This window comes from Sus scrofa, chromosome 4 (genome assembly GCF_054392235.1).
Source record: "Sus scrofa isolate SSC_HxYL_T2T_F1_AM1 chromosome 4, Sscrofa_HxYL_maternal_Yorkshire_Landrace_v2.0, whole genome shotgun sequence".
Classification (NCBI taxonomy): Eukaryota; Metazoa; Chordata; class Mammalia; order Artiodactyla; family Suidae; genus Sus; species Sus scrofa.
Window position 1 is genome coordinate 7,863,447 of NC_139386.1, and position 19,081 is coordinate 7,882,527.

A 19,081-nucleotide genomic window follows, 5' to 3' on the forward strand; every position below is an offset into this window, starting at 1 on the left:
CCAGCTGCATATTAAAAATGCTACATAGGGAGTTCCCACCCTGGCTCAGCAGTTAACAAACCTGACTGATATCCATGAGGACGCATGTTCGATCCCTGGCCTCGCTCCGTAGGTTAAGGATCCGGCATTGCCATGAGCTGTGGTGTAGGTTGCAAGTGCAGCTCGGATCCCGCGTTGCTGTGGCTGTGGTGTAGGCTGGCAGCTACAGCTCCGATTCGACCCCTAGCCTGGGAACCTCCTTATGCCCTGGGTGTGGCCCTAAAAAGACCAAAAAAAAAAAAAAAAGATAAAGGATATTGCCAACAGATAAGTATTTCTCTTCCTTCCCAGGAAAGGGTGAGTGACATGTGGGATTCCCTCGGCAGATGATCATATTAGCAGCACATTAGTGAATACCCGGGAAGCTCTGAAGTTGGCAGAGCACTGTCCACATGCACACGAGGTGTCATCAGCATAGCAGCAGCTAAAATGTAAGGAGGTTCACTCCAGGTCTCGGGCGGGGGTTGGGGGGGAGGGGAGGGGAGGAAAGTCATGCGAAATCAGCCCCACCTGGAAGACACTTACACAGCTAAGCCAAGGCACAGGGAACCCCATCAATGTGCCACATAGTGAGCCAAACTTGGGAGTGACCTGGCTTCTCTTATGTGCTAGGACGGTCTTAGACGCCAGAAGACCTGGACCCAGACAATCATGACAATGACCACAACCGTGAGCTCTGACCAGGCCTTCATAGCCGTAGAGCGTTTTCTGGGGTATCAAGTGCTTTCTCATACACTAATTGTTTTTGCACTCACAGCAACCCCGTGTGGCAGGAACTAAGTCAGATCTGGTGTTTTGCTAACTAGGGTGTGGTCCTGGTCTTAAAATTCTCGACCATCCCCTAACACACTTCCTTCTGCTGGCTTTCTTGGCTTCTACACTTGGGCCAAGGGCTGTGTTGTGCACAGGCTGAACTCTCAGAATAGCCTATGTAGTAAGAGCTGTTACTATCTTAGCCTCAGATTAGGACACTGCAACTGAGAGTCAATGAAGTGTTTCAAGGTCAACTGCCTGGACTTGATCCTAGGCAGCCTGGCTCAGGCAGCCACCCTTAACCACCCAGCCCTGAGTCTGGGACCTGAGGTTGAGAGCTGAGTGTGCATCTGGTTTTACAGTAGGAGATTTTTTTTTTTTATCCTCACTGCAATCCCTGAAAGCTTTTGTCATAGCCAACACTGACTTCTGGGCTTTCTCACTTAGGAGGTTCCCAGAGTGGGATCTGAACCCAGCTCAGCCCCACTCAGTCCACTGAACTTGTGGGCCCCCTCAGGACTTGGCACCTGCTAAAGGGTCATCATAACTCATCCCAGTTCATCCTGACCTTCCTTCTCTTCCCTCCTAGAGACTCCAGTGGGTACATCCTCAAGTCTTCCACAGGATGCAGGTGCAATTCCAGCCCCCGACTCTCACTGCTGCTCCTTGACTTCCACCAGGAACCCCAGAACCTGAAAGATCCTGGGAGAAGTGGGGTCATGAGGATTTCGACACCGGCACACACACCACCAGTCTGACTGCAGCGCAGCTAAGTGGGAACAGGGTCAAAGAAATGGCAGCCGTGTTGATGAAAGGAATCGCCAAGTGGGGGTAGAAACAACACGGCTTGAACAACCAGTCAGTTATGTCCGGACAAGAGAGCTTACTGGGGTGGAAAGGGCAACAGGTACAGAACAGGAGCATCTGGCTCCCACCCTGGTCGTGTGACTTGTTTGCCCAAGTGACTAAAACTCTGCTTCCTCCACCGTGAAACACCCAGCCCCCCACCTGTAGGGAGGTCGCCAGGACAAGCGCGGGAGAGGGACCACGCTCCATCTGTTCATAGTACATGGTCACGAAACACGAAACTCGCCGGCTGTATCTGATTGTAACCTCGGGAGTTTGTTATCTAATGAGGGGACACATACTGAAGGAGCTGTTATCACTGGGTAGAAAAGAGAAGCACTGAACGCGCCTTTTTTTCCCCAGCCCTGACTGTCCACGTTTGTAGAAAAACCTTGTGACACCAAACTTTGTGGCATTCCCACTGTGGCTCAGAGGCTTAAGAACCCGCCACGGTGTCTTGGAGGATTTGGGTCCATCCCTGGCCTCCCTCAGTGGGTGAAGAATCGGGCGTTGCCATAAGCTGTGGCAGAGGTTGCAGATGCAGCTCTGCATTGACCCCTAGCTCGGCAACTTCCCTGTGCCACAGGCACAGGAGTGGCCATTAAACCGTAACAACAACTTTGCCGGGACCGCATCCGCCTCCTGACCAGGCCGCCAGAATGCGGTGCTGGCTGCATCTCCTGCTTTAAAAATCCCGCATAAAGACACTCCGCGGCAGAAGTCCCTGAAGCCACCTGAGGATTTCCCACGTCCCCCCGGGCTGCTTTAGAGCCCTTCAGGTCCTTGGGGTGGAGAATAACACTGCTCTGAAGGAGGAGACCCAAAGGGGTTGCTGGTGAGTGTTGAGAGCTGGGGGTGGAGGGAGGGGGGGAGAAGCGGGGGGGGGGGGGGGGGGGGGAGGGGAGGGGAGGGGAGGGGAGGGGGAGAAGGGGAGTCTGCAGCGGGGGCAGGAAGCAAGACAGAAATCTCCCTCTTCCACGAAGCGGTTCTTGGGCTTTTCTTTTCCCGCTGGGGTTCCCCAGTGAGGGGAAGACACGGGGTAGAAATCTACCCACCACACAATTCATTAGAAGAAGAAATACTTCTGCGCTCAGAGGAGCCCACAGGGCCTTAAACAAGGTCTCTTCGCCATCCCGTCTGCTACCCAGGAGCATCCTGCAGGGTGCGGGGAGCCTCCCACCTCCCAGATGAAGAAACCAGAGGGGGGAGATTACAGGGCTAGCCGAGCCTGGGGGGTGGCACGGAGGGGTGACTGACGCCTGACCTGCTCCTTTGGCTCGTTCATGCAAGCGGACTCTCTGCAAGTCCGCTCTGACATATCAAGAGCTGATGCTTCTCAACAAAGCTGGAATCACAGCCTCTGCCGCACTGCACACAATTGATTCTGCCTTCTAAAAACAACGTGCTGTCAAGCCACCCTTCTGGGAATTTAGTTTCCTGTGTTTCTATTCCAGTCTAGAGGGGTCAGGTAGGGGGCTTCAGCAGGACCCGGTTCCCGCCTTCTCTCCCGCTCAGTGACTGATCCCCCCAGCTACCCAGAGACCCAGGGTCTGCCCTAGGCCTCCCTCTTGCCCCCAATCCAGTGAACCCCCATTCCTTCCCAGATGCATAGACCCATCCCCACTGCCCCTGGAGGACCCAGCTCCCCACCTGCACTCTTGCGGGCTCTTGCTGATGTTCCCTAGGCAACTGCCCCACCCCTGGTTTGACCCTATAAACATGCTCCGCTGTCTCAGCATTCATCCAGAAATACATGTGGGATATTATTGTGCCCCCACCAAAGCCTCCTGACAGCTCCCCAAAGCTGCAAAATAAGGGGCCACCTCCCAGGAGATCTTCCAGGACCATCCATCATCACGCTGCCCCGCCCCCTCCAGCTGTGTCTTACCACACACCCCGCACGGGGCAATGCTGAGTTGCTGCCCAGCTCTGGAGGCCCTGGGGCTTCCTGCCTCCACCTCTCATCTTCCTTTTCCCAGAACACACTGTCCATGCTGGTCACAAGGTCACACCTCTGCACCTGCCAGCTCCCCCTTGGCCTACAGGACTCAGTGGGGCATCCCCCTCCCCCCACCCCAGGGGGCTGGGAGATGCCTCCTCTACAGGGGGTGAGGCCCTGAGGCCCGCTGGTGAAGCTCCTACCCCATGGTGGCACCTCTGTATTGCCCGGCTCGCCCGCCCGCAGTGACTTGGAACTTGGCATCATTACGGGGGCATCCGAGGTGGAGCCCAGGGTCTGTGCTTTTCGCAGGTGCCTCCTCTGGAACACATCCTTCTAATCTTGTTCTGACTCCCCTCCTTTAGACCCCGGTTGGGCTCAGAGTCTATTCTCGGCCAGGGGTCACGAACAGGATTGAAACAAACTTTTAAATCAGAGTCTCTTGGGGCCCCTAAACCCTTGCCCTGGAGCTGCACCAGCTCTTTGCCATTTCAAAAAGAAAGGCTGTGTATCTTTCCTCAGGCCCAGGCTCCCCTCCCAGTCTGCTGCTGTGGGGGCGGAGGGCGAGCGGGGAGACAGCCTGCTGCTTGTTTCTGGTCTTGCTTGTTATTCATATTATTCCAGGCGATTTTAATGCCCACAGACCCTGCCCTCACAGAATCCAGAGGCCCAGGGAAGGTCAGGAACCACAGAGCCATTTGGTCCATGTAAGGGGGTGGCTCTCGGGAGTTCCCATCATGGCTCAGTGGTTAACGAATCCGACTAGGAACCATGAGGTTGCGGGTTCGATCCCTGGCCTTGCCCAGTGGGTTGGGATCCAGCGTTGCCATGAGCTGTGGTCTAGGTTGCAGACATGGCTCGGATCCTGTGTTGCTATGGCCATGGGCTCCGCACCTGACCGTCCCACTGCATCCTCTCAAATGCTCCTATTTCACAGATGAGGAAACCGAGGCACCGAAGGCAAGTACGTTGCCCAAGATGACACGGTTGTTACATCACAGGAGCAGGGCTAAAGGCCAGTTGCCTAAATCCTCATCCCTGGGAGCTTTCCACGGATCATATCTGACCTGGAATGGGGGTCAGGGAGCAGGTGTCCAGAGCAGGGTCCAGAGTCCTCTCTTGGGACCCATTTCTTTTCTTGCCAGTTGTGAGGCTGGATTTCCTGGCTGCTTTCATGAAAAGAGCTTTGTTCAGGGAACAGGAAGTTGAGGGCTTCCACTCTATTTATGGACAAGCCACTTACCCCTTTTTTTTTTTTTTTATATATTTGTTTTTTTAGGGATGCACCCACAGCCTATGGAAGTTCCCAGGCTAGGAATCAAATCAGAGCTGCAGCTGCCAGCCTACACCACAGCCACAGTAATATGGGATCCGAGGTGCATCTGTGACCTATGCCACAGCTCATGGCAATGACAGATCCTTAATCTGCTGAGGGAGGCCAGGGATCAAACCCGCATCCTCATGGATACTAGCCAGGTTCTTAAGCCACTGAGCCACAGTGGGCACTCCCCACTCGCCCTCTTTGGCTCTCACTTTCTACCTTCCAGGTGAAAATTTTCAACCATGTTCTTGGGAAGGCTCGAACCCCTGTGGAGGCTGTACCGGAGCTGGCGGTAGGGGTGAGACCAGGAACTGAGGTTCTGACTCCATGTTGGCTGGTTTACATACAGAGGTTCAGTGGAAGGGTTCTTATGAAAAAAAGAGATCCACCCCCACATGTGAATGAGTGAGCAAGTGAGTAAAAGAAAGAACAAACGCAAAGCCCAATGATGATGGAAGGCCCCATCTCTCTCAAGTTCAACAGCAATGGCAAGCTCTAGGCGTGACTTCAGGGTCAAGGGTAGTAACGTCTCCACCATAAAAGCCAACACCTTCTCCAGACTCGTAGAGTCAGGATGTCCCAGCATGCAAGTTACTATTCTTCTGCTGCGTCTCCTCACTGGGCATCCAGCGGGGTGCTCAATGTTTGTAAAACACATTCACACGCATGGGCCTATTACGGTGTGTTGTCTGTTTGACCAAGCATGAGGTATCGGGGTGTGGGAAGCTCCCTTTTCTTGGCCCCACATCCTCACGCCAGCCCCTTTGAGTCTCTGGAAATGTACCTTTGCCCTTAAAGGGCAGCCCAAGCGCCACCAGCTCTAGAGAGCCTCACACCTTCCCATTACTGCTGGGTCCTTCTTCCTCTGGGTCGCACGTGGCTCTGATCCTGGCCCAGCATGTTCCAAGTTGTGTCCCTGCGTAAATGGTACTCGGGTCCCCCTCCCAGCACAAAAGCAAACGGTTCAGGCAGATGAAGACCGAAGGATGGGGGAACGCACGCATGTACGAATCATCAATGAACCACCGAGCAAATGCCTGAGTACCCAGCTTCTTATATTAGCCAACGTCCCTCCCCCAGTTTCCTAGGTATACTTACTCCCGCCCTCATGCTCACCATACAGCAGGTTTATGAGGACCTACTATGCGCCTGAGCCCATACCAGGTACGAGGGACGTAGAGATAAACGGGAAGGGCGCCTGTCCTCATGGAGTTTCCATTTGCAAGAATGCAGTCGGAGCATTTCTCACGGGGTATGGTGAAAATTTCTTTTATGGCTTCACCCACAACATATGGAAGTTTCCAGGCCAGGGACTGAATCTGAGCCACAGCTGTGATCTACCCTGGAACCACGGCAATGCCAGATCCTTTTAACCCACTGAATTGGCACTGGGGTCAAACCAACACCTCCACACAGTGACCTGAGCTGCTGCAGTCAGCTTCTTAACCCACTGAGCCACAGCAGTAACTCCTCCGCCTGCTATTGATGCGTGTCTCTCCAAAGCTCCATGGAGACCAGGTCTACGTCTTGCTCAGCCTCATGCCCCCAGCACCCAGTTCAAAGCCTGGTGGACCTTCGGTGCTCAGTAAATGTTTGACTAATGAGGCCGACACCCCTCACAAGCCAGGTTCTTTGCTCGTCCCTGTTTCTGGGTCACATCCAGGACCTAGGACGAAACTGTAAACGTGGTTCCCAGCATTCCAGGAATCACAGGCAGCCCCCTGAGCAATGAACACCTTTGTTCTTCAGTCCTCACACTGTTCACCCGCAAGACCAGAGCATTAATAAAGCCCGTTCAGTGTGCAAGCATGAGTGTCTGTGTGTGCACACGCACACACCCGCACGTACATACACACACCATTTGAAAACTGTTCTTACCTTATGGCACAAGGCAAAATCACTTCATGCCAAGGAAATAAAAGAGAAATCTGTCTTCTCCTTTGGCAGCACTGCCCTGGGGGCCACAACAGCGAGGTGGCATCATGGGCAGTGTACCAGGCCAAAAGCCAGCTTGGTCACTGGTTGGCTGCATAAAGTAAGAAGTTGCATCACCTCTCTGAGCCTCAGCGTCTGCGTCTGCCAGCATCCCGAGATGGCAGACTCCTCCTCAGAATCAGCTTGCCCCGGGGGATTGGATGTTAGTTTCTTTGATAGAACAAAGAGGGGGAGGTGGGAGGTAAAGTAAAAAAAAAAAAAAAAAAAAAAAAAAAAGGTGCTAGGTTTTGGCAAATATTTCCTCCTCTCTCGGCAACGAATTTTTTCTTCTTTCCTGCAGCCATGCACAGCCGAGCCTGGTCAGGAGGTTGCCTGAGAGCTAAACAAAGGTATTGACCTTTGACACCCAGGCCTGGGAGCTAAGAACCTGGAGATGGGCCATTATTTTAAATTTTAAACCATTCGCAACATGGCTTTAGTGATTAACTTGTAGCAAAAGCACAGAATACAAAGGTTACAGTTAAAGAAACAAGGAGTTCCCCTCCTGGCTCAGCAATAAGGAATCCGACTAGGATCCATGAGGACTCAGGTTTCATCCCTGGCCTCGTTCAGTGGGTTAAGGATCTGGCGGCGCCGTGAGCTGGGGTGTAGGCTGCAGATGCAGCTCAGATCTGGCATTGCCGTGGCTGTGGTATAGGTTGGCAGCTACAGCTCCAGTTCTACCCCTCGTCTGGGAACCTCCATGTGCCGCATGTGTGGCCGTAAAAAGACGAAAATAAATAAATAAACAAATAGACAAACAAAGTAAAAGAAACAGATCCAATATGGTGTCAGATCTGTTCTTCCCTATAACACTAAGAGTCACTCCTCTTCCTCCTGGGTCCATCCTATGGGCAACTACTGAGAATGCAGGTTCCACATACTTGATCTGTGTGCCAGGAGGGTCATGCACGTTACTGCTTCTCATCTTCACTTCTGTTATAGAGATGAGGGCACTGATGCTCAGAGAGACCAAGGCGCTGGCACAGGGTCACACAGCATTAAAAGGCAGAGTGGAGAGCCCCAGGTGCACCTGTCCCCACGCCCCAGTTCCTTCACGGGCTGCAGGCACTTGAGCTGGTATTGCTCTCCTCCCTCCAATAGGGCCTTTGGCAGCTTTCTTTTTTTTTTTTTTAAGAGCCGCAGTTGCAGCCTATGGAGGTTCCCAGGCTAGGGGTCTAAGTAGAGCTACAGCCACTGGCTTATGCCACAGCCACAGCAACTCGGGATCCGAGCTGCATCTGCGACCCACACCACTGCTCACGGCAGCACTGGATCCTTAACCCACTGAGCGAGACCAGGGATCGAACCTGAAACCTCATGGTTCCTAGTCAGATTTGTTTCCACTGTACCATAACGGGAACTCCTCATCAGCTTTCTTACTCTGGTACCTGTCAGGGGAGAGGACTGACATATTTTTAAATAAATCTCTCAGAGTTCCCGTCATGGTGCAGCGGAAACGAATCCGACGAGGAACCAGGAGGTTGAGAGGCCAGGGTTCAGTACAGGTGTATCCTTGGCCTTTGTGCCTCCATTTCTTCATCTGTAAAATGAGGCAAACTGCCTGAGTCATAGGCTGCCGGGAGGATTAAATGAGATTGTCTAGAGAAAGCAGGCAGCGAGGTGCCTGGGAGAGAAAAATCTCAGTGTTGCTCTTGTTGTTATTACGTTGCAGGGAATGGTCTGGGCTCCCGTGGGCACACTCTCGTTTCATCCCTTTGGCTGTTGGAAATAAGGCTGCTATAAACATTTGCATCCGAGAACGTGCTCAGTTCTTGGGGGTATATACCTAAGAGCAGAATTGCTGGGTCCTATGCTAATTCCACGTTTAGCTTTTTGAGGAACCCCTCAAAATGTTTTTCACAGTTAGCTGATCTGTTTCACATTCCCACCTGCAGCACCCGGGGGTTCCAGTTTCTCCACATCCATGGCAGCACTTGCTGTTTTCCCTTTTTACAATTTTTTACATTCATCCGAGCAGGTATAGGCGCTATCTCATCGCAGTTTTGAGCTGCAGTTCCCCATTGCCTATCGGCAAGGAGCATCTTTGTCGTGTTTGCCATCCTTGGAGAAATATCTGTTCAAATCCCTTGCCAGTTTTCTCATTGAGGTGTGTGTGTGGGTCCGTGTGTGTGTATGTGCGTATATGCACAACATTATAAAAATCCTTTCTATACTTTGGACACTAGACACTTATCATATCGATGCTTCCAGAGGTTGTATTTTCCCTCTATGGATAACGTCCTCTGATGCTCGGGAGTTTTTCATTGTGATGCAGTCCAATTTCCCAATTTTCTTTTGTCGCTCCTGCTTTTGGGGTCATCAGGGCTGATATTTAAACCTGGGGCCTCTTGCAGAAGATGGAAGTCCTTTCTATAACACAGCAGCCTTTGTGATAGGGATGGAGCAGGCTAGTTGCACAGGTAGTTGCAGAAGTCCCAGTCGGGGACCACAGAGAGAGAGGGAAACCTAGGGACCTTTGGGAGATCACTGTAAGTTAATAATCCCTCAAGAAAGCCATCAGAGAACGTTCCCTTTGTGGTTCAGTGGTAACAAGCTGACTAGTATCCATGAGGATGTGGGTTTGAACTCTGGCCTTGCTAGGTGGGTTAAGGATCCATTGTTGCTGTGAGCTAGGGTGTAGGTCGAAGACATAGCTCGAATCCCACATTGCTGTGGCTGTGGTGTAAGCCATCAGCTGTAGCTCCAATTCGACCCCTAGCCAGGAAAATTCCATATGCTGCAGGTGGGAATGTGAAATGGATCAGCTAACTGTGAAAATAAAAAAAGCAAAAAAATTAAAAATAAAAATGGAAATGAAAAATTAAAAAAAAAAAAGAAGAAAAGAAAGCCATCGGAAGCAGGCTTGCTTGACTACAAAACCACAAATAAAAGCATAAGATATGCCTCAGGTCATTCAAATGAGGCCTGCGTTCAAGTTCAGCAAACAATGACCCTTAGGACCAAGGGCAGGAGTGGAAGGACCACCCTTCTGCTGGTTGGAATAAGCACCATGACGTCCTCGTTTGACCTTAGGGTCCACTACTCTCTTACCAGATACCAAGGAGGAGCTACTACTCCGGGAAAGAGGAAGAGGCGGCCTTTTCCTGCCCCCTCCCCCCCCCCGGAGGATAAAACTGTAGCCCAGCCAATCCTGGGGGCAGAGCCTCCTTGCCTGCCTGCTTGCATCTCTCACGAGCGTCCCATCCTAATAAATCTATTTCTTGTCTATCACTTTGTCTCTCACTGGATTCCTTCTGCAGCAAGGCACAAAGAACCTGAACCTCCGTGAGTCCAGACACAGGGTGAGTGATTCTAATTTCAAAACTGTGCGTTCAAATCCCAGTCTGGGTTCTGATTGGTTCAAGTCATAGGTGCTATCAGTTTCATTTGGAGAGCCACGAGAGGCACTCCCATGACAAAAAATGAGCCTGGTCCTGACAGAGTAGGGGGCTGCTGGTGGCAAAAAAAACCCAGAGGTGTATGAACCAACCATCAGAGTTGAGAGGTGGGCTTCGGGCAACAGATTCTCTCCTCTCTGAGGGCTGGGGGGACTCCCGGTTCCAGATACTGGAGGGCTCTGCAGAGCAGGAGGGCCTTGGTAGGGCCCTGCCCAGATGGGAGGGCAAATCTCCAAACAGAAACCTGGGGCAGGGAACTGGGAGGCAGCCCCGGAACCTTGTGGGGAGTCGGTGGCTGCAGGAGGAAAAAAGACAGGAGGAGAAGGAGTGGCCTCCGGGCTGGGGCAGGAGGGATGGAGCTGCTGTCAGAAAAGAAACTGCTTTGCCAAACTCTCCAGCCCCCAGTCCATGGTCCACTTGGGAGAAAGAATGAAATAGGGCACTGGGGGCTCCAGCCTGTGGCCATCAGGGGTGCCCCAAGGGGACAGAGAGTGAAGATTTGCCTTTGAGAGTGATTTCAGACCCAGGTACCTGTACCCACGTGCTGAGTCTTTTTACATATATCCATTCATTTACTCTTTTGGCTAATCCTACAGAATAAGCATTCCCCCCCCCTTTTTTTTCCCTGGCTTTTTGGGGCCACACCCACAGCACATGGAAGTTCCTAGGCTAAGGGTTGAATCGGAGCTGTAGCCGCCGGACTACACCACAGCCACAGCAATGCCAGATCCGAGCTGTGTCTGTGACCTACACTGCAGCTCATGGCCCGTCCTGATCCTTAACCCACCGAGCGAGGCCAGGGATCGACCCCACATTCTCAAGGATACTAGTCGGGTTCCTTACAGCAGAGCCACATCAGGAACTCCGGAATAAGGATTTCTTTTCTCTCCTTTATGAGTAAGGACACTGAGATGCCGGGAGCCAAAATAATTTGCCAGAGGTCACATTACCCACAAGGGCCAGATCAAGATTTGGATTCTGAGGCCCTGAGCCCTAGCCCTGGGCTCTGGCTGCTATCACCCAGCTATGGACAAATCCACAGTGTGACACTAAATAAATCCTAAAAGTCATTTCGAGTCAGGGCACTGAGCACGTAGCTGTGGTATAGAGATGCTTGCTACTCAAATGTGGTCCAGGGACCAGCAGGGTATGCACCCCCTGGGAGCTGGTTCCAAACACAGGATCTCAGGCCCCAGACCTGCAGACACCGAATCTGCATTTTTCACAAGAGCCCCGAGGCCGTCTGTGCAAGAGTTTGGGAAACGTCTGTAAGATGAGGTCTCGTTTCGGACTTTCAAGAAGAATTTATACCACTGGAAAGAAAGACAGCAAAAATAATCATCATACGTGAGCCCTGCATCCTGAGCCAACCACAGACCTCCCCCAACTTCCTAAAATATCATTAACAGGAACAGACTAGAATCTGTTTCGCTTATCAGCCAACGGCAGGCCTTGGGGCCTTTGGTGAAGACGAGTTGTTCTGCCCTCCGAGTGAGCTGGGGAGCGCGGTCTTGGTCATGTATTTATCTAGTTAGCAGTTCTGGCATATGTTGCGTAAAACTGCCCCTTCTTTTTTTTCAGCTATCTCCGGTTTATCCAAATTTTGGACTTAGCTTGACCCTGGAGCACACTGGAACTTATGCAACAACCCAGTGTCTCTTCCAAAGTCCCCTGCGCCCCCGCAGTGCCCTTGGCTCCTGCCCTCGCACCACAGATAAGACAGCTGTGTCCCACCTCCAACTCTCAGGGTGAGTTGGGATCCGGCACTGGCGGAGTCCTTACTGACTTCCGTTCTTCAAGGATTTCCTGGACCGACTAAGGTCTTTTCCAGACTTCTTTCCCAGCTCTGCTGGGAGGAGAGGCGGCTGATGTGTGAAGGTCCCTGGCTCAGAGCAGGTGCAGGTAATGCTAAGTGGACTTTCCTCCCCTCTCCGTGATGGTAGAGGAAGGGGGTAGCTGGAGAGTTAGGTCCCAGGATGGGACCCCAGGGGTCTGCTCAGAAACGCAGGGGTCAGGGGAGAATAGCCTTGAAAACCCAGGTCTCTAGAGCCAAACGGAATTCAAATCAGATCTGGTTCTGCTTCTTTCTTGCTGGGTGACGTTGGGTCAAATACTCACCCACTCTGAGCCTTCTTGGTCTCATCTATAAAATGAGATTATGATGCCCACATCTGGAGGTTAAAACAGGTGATATAAATGAAATACTGGATGCCAGGCCTGTCACATAGAGACACTCAGAGCACTTGTAATTTGATTATGGGGTAAGTCATGAGGTTCAGAGCTCACAAGTGTCATAAATCCTCCAATTCTTCAAAACACACAAACACACGTGCACACACACACACGTGCACACACACACACACACACACACAGGTGTGTTTTCCTGCATGAAACTCCACAAAGAAGAACTGAAAGAAATACAGGTATATGAATTCTTCAGATATTTGATGCAATAGTGGCCCACAGGCCAAATCCACCCATAGCATATTTTTTTATGGTCCACAAATAAGAATACACTTCACATACATATGTGTGTGTGTGTATATATATATATATATATATATATATATATATATATATATAATTCAATTTAATTTTTTTTTGTTTTTTTAGGGCCATACCTGTGGCATATGGAAGGTCCCAGACTAGGGGTTGAATCAGAGCTGCAGCTGCCAGCCTACACCACAGCCATAGCAACATGGGATCCGAGCCACATCTGTGACCTACAGCACAGTTCTTGGCAATGCTGGATCCTTAACCCACTGAGTGAAGCCAGGGATACCAATCAAATTCATTTCTGCTGAGCTGCAACAGGAACTTCCAGAATACACTTTATATTTTTAGAGAAAGGGCCAGTGAACAGCCCCCTGTATGGAGGGCACATGTGTGCCGTTACCCTCCTGGGTAGCCTGGGTAGCCTGGATCAGTCTTCCCAGGAAACCAGTAAGTGACCCATCACTATCTCATTTTACAGATGGGGAAACTGAGGCTAAGAAAACATGAATAATCTGACCAGAGTCACAAGAGCTAATGAGTGGCCAAGCCTGGAAGGAGCGTTGCAGCTATAAAAAAAAAAAAATCAATTTATTGCGGATCTTCTGAATTGACTCAACAGATCCAAGAATGGGAAAACTACGAGTGCCAAGGGTCCACTCAGCAGCCCAAGGAAGAGGACACGGCTAGTGGGGAGACCTATATCCAAGGCCCCATCAGGGAAGTGACGTCACTGAGTCAGGCATGAACAAGGTCTGTGTCATCGCAGGAGCAAAGAGCAGGCTGTTTCCCACCTGGGCCGGGCAGGTGCCTCCGGAGGTTAGAAGACAGTGGGGGGGTTGTGTGGAGCAGGCTTTGTGGATTATTTCCTCAGCTGGATTCATCTCCACTCAAGTGTCAGTGGTGAGGCCCTTCTCAGGTGACAGGTACCTTGAGAAAACGAAGGCGAGGAAGACCTACTTCCTGCCCTGACGTCAGGCTGGTGGGAGGGGAACCGACAGCAGAGATGAGGTCTGTGTCAACTGCAGTTTAGGTGTGATGCAGAAAGCACAGGGAGATGGGGAAGAGATTTGATCATTGGCATCGACTCCCCTCCCCCTTCCTTCCTTTTTCTCCCCTTCCCTTCCTTCTTCCCTCTCACTCAAATTTTCTGAGCCCAGTACTGTGATGGCTGCAGAGGAAAACATAAAGAAGCAGCAGACCCATCCTCTACCTTCACAAGCTCCTGAAATCCTGAGCGGAAGACATGGAGCAGGACTCCCAAATAGCATGGTGAAGGCAGGTTGGAGGAGCCGCCGGCTGGGGCAGTCTCTAAAAGCATGTCAGGCACAGTTGAAAAGACCTGACTAACAAAATGCCATTTAATCTGCATCTCAAAATAACATGGTCAGAGCAAGGACTCCAAAAAATGTAAATACACTGAGACAACAGCCAACTCTATGCAGGGCCCCTGTGTACAGTTCCGCAAGTTGCGCACTGCACAAAGGGGATGAGCCTAGGCTGAAATCCATCCCACCTGCTTCTGGCCAACTTGGGTGCCCTGGTGCAAGATGGTACCTGTCCAGAGCTAATGGGCCTTTTATTCTAACAAAGGGGCCATCTGCCTCCCCAAACTGTGGGGCTGTACCCGCCCAGCAGGTGGACTTTTATCAAATCACGTGGAGACTCCCTATGAGGTAGCAATGTCCCAACTCGGCCTGAGGATTTCAAGGGAACCGACCTGGGAAGTATTGAGGCATTTTCATCTTTAAAACACAAAGAATGGCAAAGCAAATATCGATCCTGAAGTCGACACCCAGAAGGTGTGTCCCAGGCTCTAGGAGGCAGCCCAATTTCCCCGGGGATCACACAACTTGTTAGTGGCAAAATATGGAGTAGGACCCGCCCTCGTGTTCGGCAGGCTTCCCTCTAAGCCCTGCATGTTTGAGTGTCTCTCAAAATGCAGGAAATAGGACAGGAAAGCTGGGGCCAGGGGTCTTTCTCCAGCTTCACAAACTGTGACTGGGTTGCAGGCTGGTGTCATATCTTTATGACTACTTAAAAACTCAAAATCCGTAGTTCCCATCATGGCTCAGAGGGAATGAATCTGACTAGCACCCATGAGGATGCAGGTTCGATCCACGGCCTTGCTCAGTGAATTAAGAATCTGGCGCTGCCGTGAGCTGCGGTGTAGGCTGGCAGCTATAGTTCTGATTCAACCCCATTTGCTGTGGCTGAGGCCCCCGAAAGACAAAACACACACACACACACACAAACCTCAAAATCCCTGTAGTCAGGAATCTCAAATTTTTATAAACAGCATCGTGTGATTGACAATTATATTCCAAGCATGCCCAGTGAAGATAATAACCATGGCAAGAACAGCAATAATTTGGGGTCAATTGTAGTCAACTTCTGCTTTTCTAATATAATGCTACATTCAAAGGTCTTTTTTTATCCCTGTAAATTAGGAGCCAGGGATGATGTTCATTGGATAAAGAGGAGCAACATGAGCGGTATTTATATTCAGGATCCTTAGAATGGAGCGTGCTGGGATGCTCTCAGTGCTGCAGTCTGACGATGGTGGCATTTCTATACACAGGTGCATGCATCTGTAAACACTGCACTGAGCTTTACCTGGAAGATTCGTGCACTATAATAGGTGTACAAAATAAAGAGGGCACACATCCCTTCGATGTGTCTTTCCACGACAGGACGTTCACATGCCTTGCCTGATTTCATCCTCACCCCACACTCCTGCGTGGAAAGGTGGATGGGTTTACAGAGGAGGAAGCTCAGCCCTGCCACTCGCCAATACAAGCAGAGACAGTCTCCCGGAAATGCCACTTCCTTACCTGAAAGCCATTCTAGATAAATTAGACTAGATGGGGTTTGTCTGTAAACCCGTGGTCACCACAGAGGTGGGCACGTCAGCATCCTGACTGACTCCCGAGGCAGGACGCACGTTAGGCTAACTGGGGTGGAAGCCATTGTGTGCAGATGAATGGACCACAGGCTGGCTGTTGGGACGGCAGGGTGTGCCCCACCTGGACAGCGCTCATGTCCTACTGTCACCCAGTCCAACCTGCTATTACTTGCTGCATGACAGGCCAATAAATCAAGAGACGAGCTGTTGGGGCAAGCAAGAGTGACTTTATTTGGAAAGCCAGCAGATCGAGAAAATGGTAAATTGGTATCCCAAAGGACCGTCTTACCCAAGCTAGAATTCAGGCTTCTTTTATATTAAAATGTGACAATAGTTGCTGCAGACTTCTTGGTACCAGAATCCTTTGTTCCTGCAGCAGCCATGGTCAGGTCACGAGGTTCTTAAAAACCCTCAATAGGGCAAATGTTATTCCCTGTCCTGCAGCTTTGCATCTCTATGTGAATGGAAAAGTGTTACACCTTTAAAGGGCAGAGCCTTGGGAAGGGGTTATCCTGTATATTTCAGGCTGGAGGCAACATTCTTGTAGCAAAAGCCACAGAATACAATGTTAATGAAAAAGTAACAGATCCAATATGGAGTCAGATGTGTTCTTCCCGGTGTCCCCACTTGTCCTCTTGCAGCTGCCTTAGCCCGAAAGCAACTTGAGCATTTAGAAGGGTGAGCAGGGTGAGTCCCAATTGATTATGTGACATGTCCCATGGCAAACCTAGATTAAACAGTCATACAACTACTTAAAAATCCCAGCAGGAAGGACGGGGCAGACCCCCCTCTTTCCATGCTACTTGCAATGAGAAAGCTTCCTGGGGTTGGGGGAGGGAAGGGAGGCGAGGAGGAGAACTTTGAAGGCAATCACCCCAAATCCCTTCTTATCTCGGCGCCTGTGAACTTCCTTTTTCTACTGAGTTGTTAGTCTGAGCAAAGGACACGGACAAACACGTACTCATTAAAAATGCTTCTCGAATGGCTAATCAGTGCAGGGGTTTAGAAGAGCTGGCGTGATGCACCCAGAAATGAGGGCAGGGCTGCACATTCTTCAAGAGCACGGGGCCCTGCCTCTCCCCACTTCCGGGCTCTCTGAGGATGTAAATGAAATATTTGCTGAACTGAGCACAGAGAAGCTGAAAAACGGTGCCTTTCAACTGTGTTCCCCTGGAGATCAATCCAGGCACACACAGGTACAACCAAGTCGCATCGCAAGTCACTGAGTCACGAACACGCTCTTATGAGAGACCAGAAAATGTTATATCTGGGTGATCTCTTGTTTATTCAACGGACATGTAGCTATTAAGCTCCTGCAGTTGTCAGGAACTGGGCTGGGGGCTGGGTCGTTACAAAGAGGTAACTCCAGATAACTCAGGAAGAAGACGCATTCCAAGATAAAGTTAACACCGTGAGCTCGCTTCCTGGCTCTTGCTCCCTGCACCAGCGGCTTTGTGGCTGATGGCATGTGGGAGGCGTGCAGATAAGCTGCAAACTAATCTGCCTGCAGACTGATCTCCAAGGCAGTGCACGAGTTCACGAGAGCCAAAGGAAGAAAGCAACACTGGCTAAATTCCTGTTTCTGGCATTGCACAAAGCATTTTCTTTTTTTTTCCTTTTAGGGCCGGACGCGTGGCATATGGAGGTTTCCAGGCTAGGGGTCCAATCAAAGCTGCAGCTGCCGGCCTACACCACAGCCACTGCAACTCAGGATCCAAGCCACGGCTGTGACTTATACCAGAGCTCACAGCAACGCCAGACCCTTAACCCACTGAGCAAGGCCAGGGATCGAACCTGCGTCCTTATGGATGCTAGTCAGATTAGATTCATTCCCAGTGAGCCATGACCGGAACTCCCAAGCTAGATATTTCTTTAAATATTTCTTTTCACTCTACCCCCAACCCATGGCGTCATTCTGGCTGTGTCCCCTTCTTGCTCATTAGCATACGTGATCATCACGGCATCCCATTTAAGTAGTGGAAAAGTGATAGAAATGAAAAGACCTGCCACCAGTTCCAGAGACAGACTAAAGATGAAATAGGAATGAGAACAATTACACTGGGAACTCCTGGCTAGATCTGGCTGGCAAGAGAATGCAATAGCCCCTCGGGGGGGCGGGGGGGTCAGACACCCTCCACCCCCAGGACCCAGACCCGCCCTCCAGCGACCCTCTCTGGGCATCCTGGGCCCCTTTTCCAACCCAACGCTGCAGGGCTTCCCCCCTCCCATCATGACCACCTTCTCCAGGGGTCTCTCTGCTCCTGTTGTGGTGTGAGATACCAGGAGCCTGGCATGACCCGCTCCAGTAGCCCCGGAAATTCAGGAGAGCAAACACCCCAGGGAGTAGACTTTGACCGAGGACAAGGTCATCCCCCTCCCATCCCCCCTCCCCCAAAGGCTGTTTCCCAGGGCAGAGCTCACCTGCCTCTTAGAGACGGTCCCTCATGCTTAAACAAGACCAAGAGGAAACCAGTGTGTCCCCTCCTCTCCTGCCTCCTCTTTCTCTCTCTCCAGTTTCTTTGAATTCTCTCTCCTCAAGTCGGAACACACATGCTTTTGCTCAGCCTCTGCTCAGTGGGATTCTCAGAGAAAGTAATTTCACTCTCATTATTATTAATTAGGATAGATAAAAGGCTGGAGGGATGGAGGGAGAGAGGGCGGGGGAGAGAGAGAAAGGAGGAGAGAGGAGCTGGCATTGGCTCTGGATGAATGTTAAAGAAGCCTGAGTATTCCAGGGGTTGGGCCCGGTCCGGTGGTTCAAGGTAAGGGCACAGATTTTATAGCCAACAGCCTGGGTCTGCAGCCCTCTCTAATTACAAGCCTGTAATTGAGCGTGTTCAGATAGATAATAATAATTCCTACATCACAGAGTTTCTGCAAATATTAAATGTTCTGGTATTTGAAAAAACACCTAGGACAGTATCTGAATTAGTATAAGTATAGTTTATGTATTTATTAAACACGCACATCAACAAATACCTCTTCCTTGAATTTTTTTTTTGTCTTTCTAAGGCCGCACCCCTGGCATATGGGGGTTCCCAGGCTAGGGGTCAAATCAGAGCTGAAGCCACCAGCCTACATCACAGCCACAGCAATGCCAGGTCTGAGCTATATCCGCAACCTACACTACAATTCATGGCCATGCCGGATCCTTAACCCACTGAGCGAGGCCAGGGATCGAACCTGTGTCCTCATGCATATTGGTCAGGTGCATTACTGCTGAGCCACAAAGGGAAGTCCATGCCCTGAATTTGTATGCAGGACTCTGAGGAAGTTAGTGAGTTTCTCTCTGAGCCACAGGGGGGGGTTTAGCAGTAAAATGAAAGGTTTGAGTTTCAATCAAGTATCTGCCCACTTCTGACTCTGGGTAGTTTAAAGAGAACCTGGTCCAAGTGCCAGTCTAGCACCAT

At 50.9% G+C, this 19,081-nt stretch overlaps 1 long non-coding RNA gene across 1 annotated transcript; it reads left to right on the forward strand.

Annotated features, from left to right (window-relative positions):
- The first annotated feature begins 10,027 nt into the window (after positions 1-10,027).
- Positions 10,028-18,647, forward strand: LOC110260217 (uncharacterized). Its single transcript, XR_002343067.2, has 4 exons — positions 10,028-10,177; positions 11,855-12,021; positions 13,248-17,772; positions 17,823-18,647. It is a non-coding gene; the product is annotated as an uncharacterized LOC110260217 (long non-coding RNA).
- The last annotated feature ends 434 nt before the right edge of the window (positions 18,648-19,081 follow it).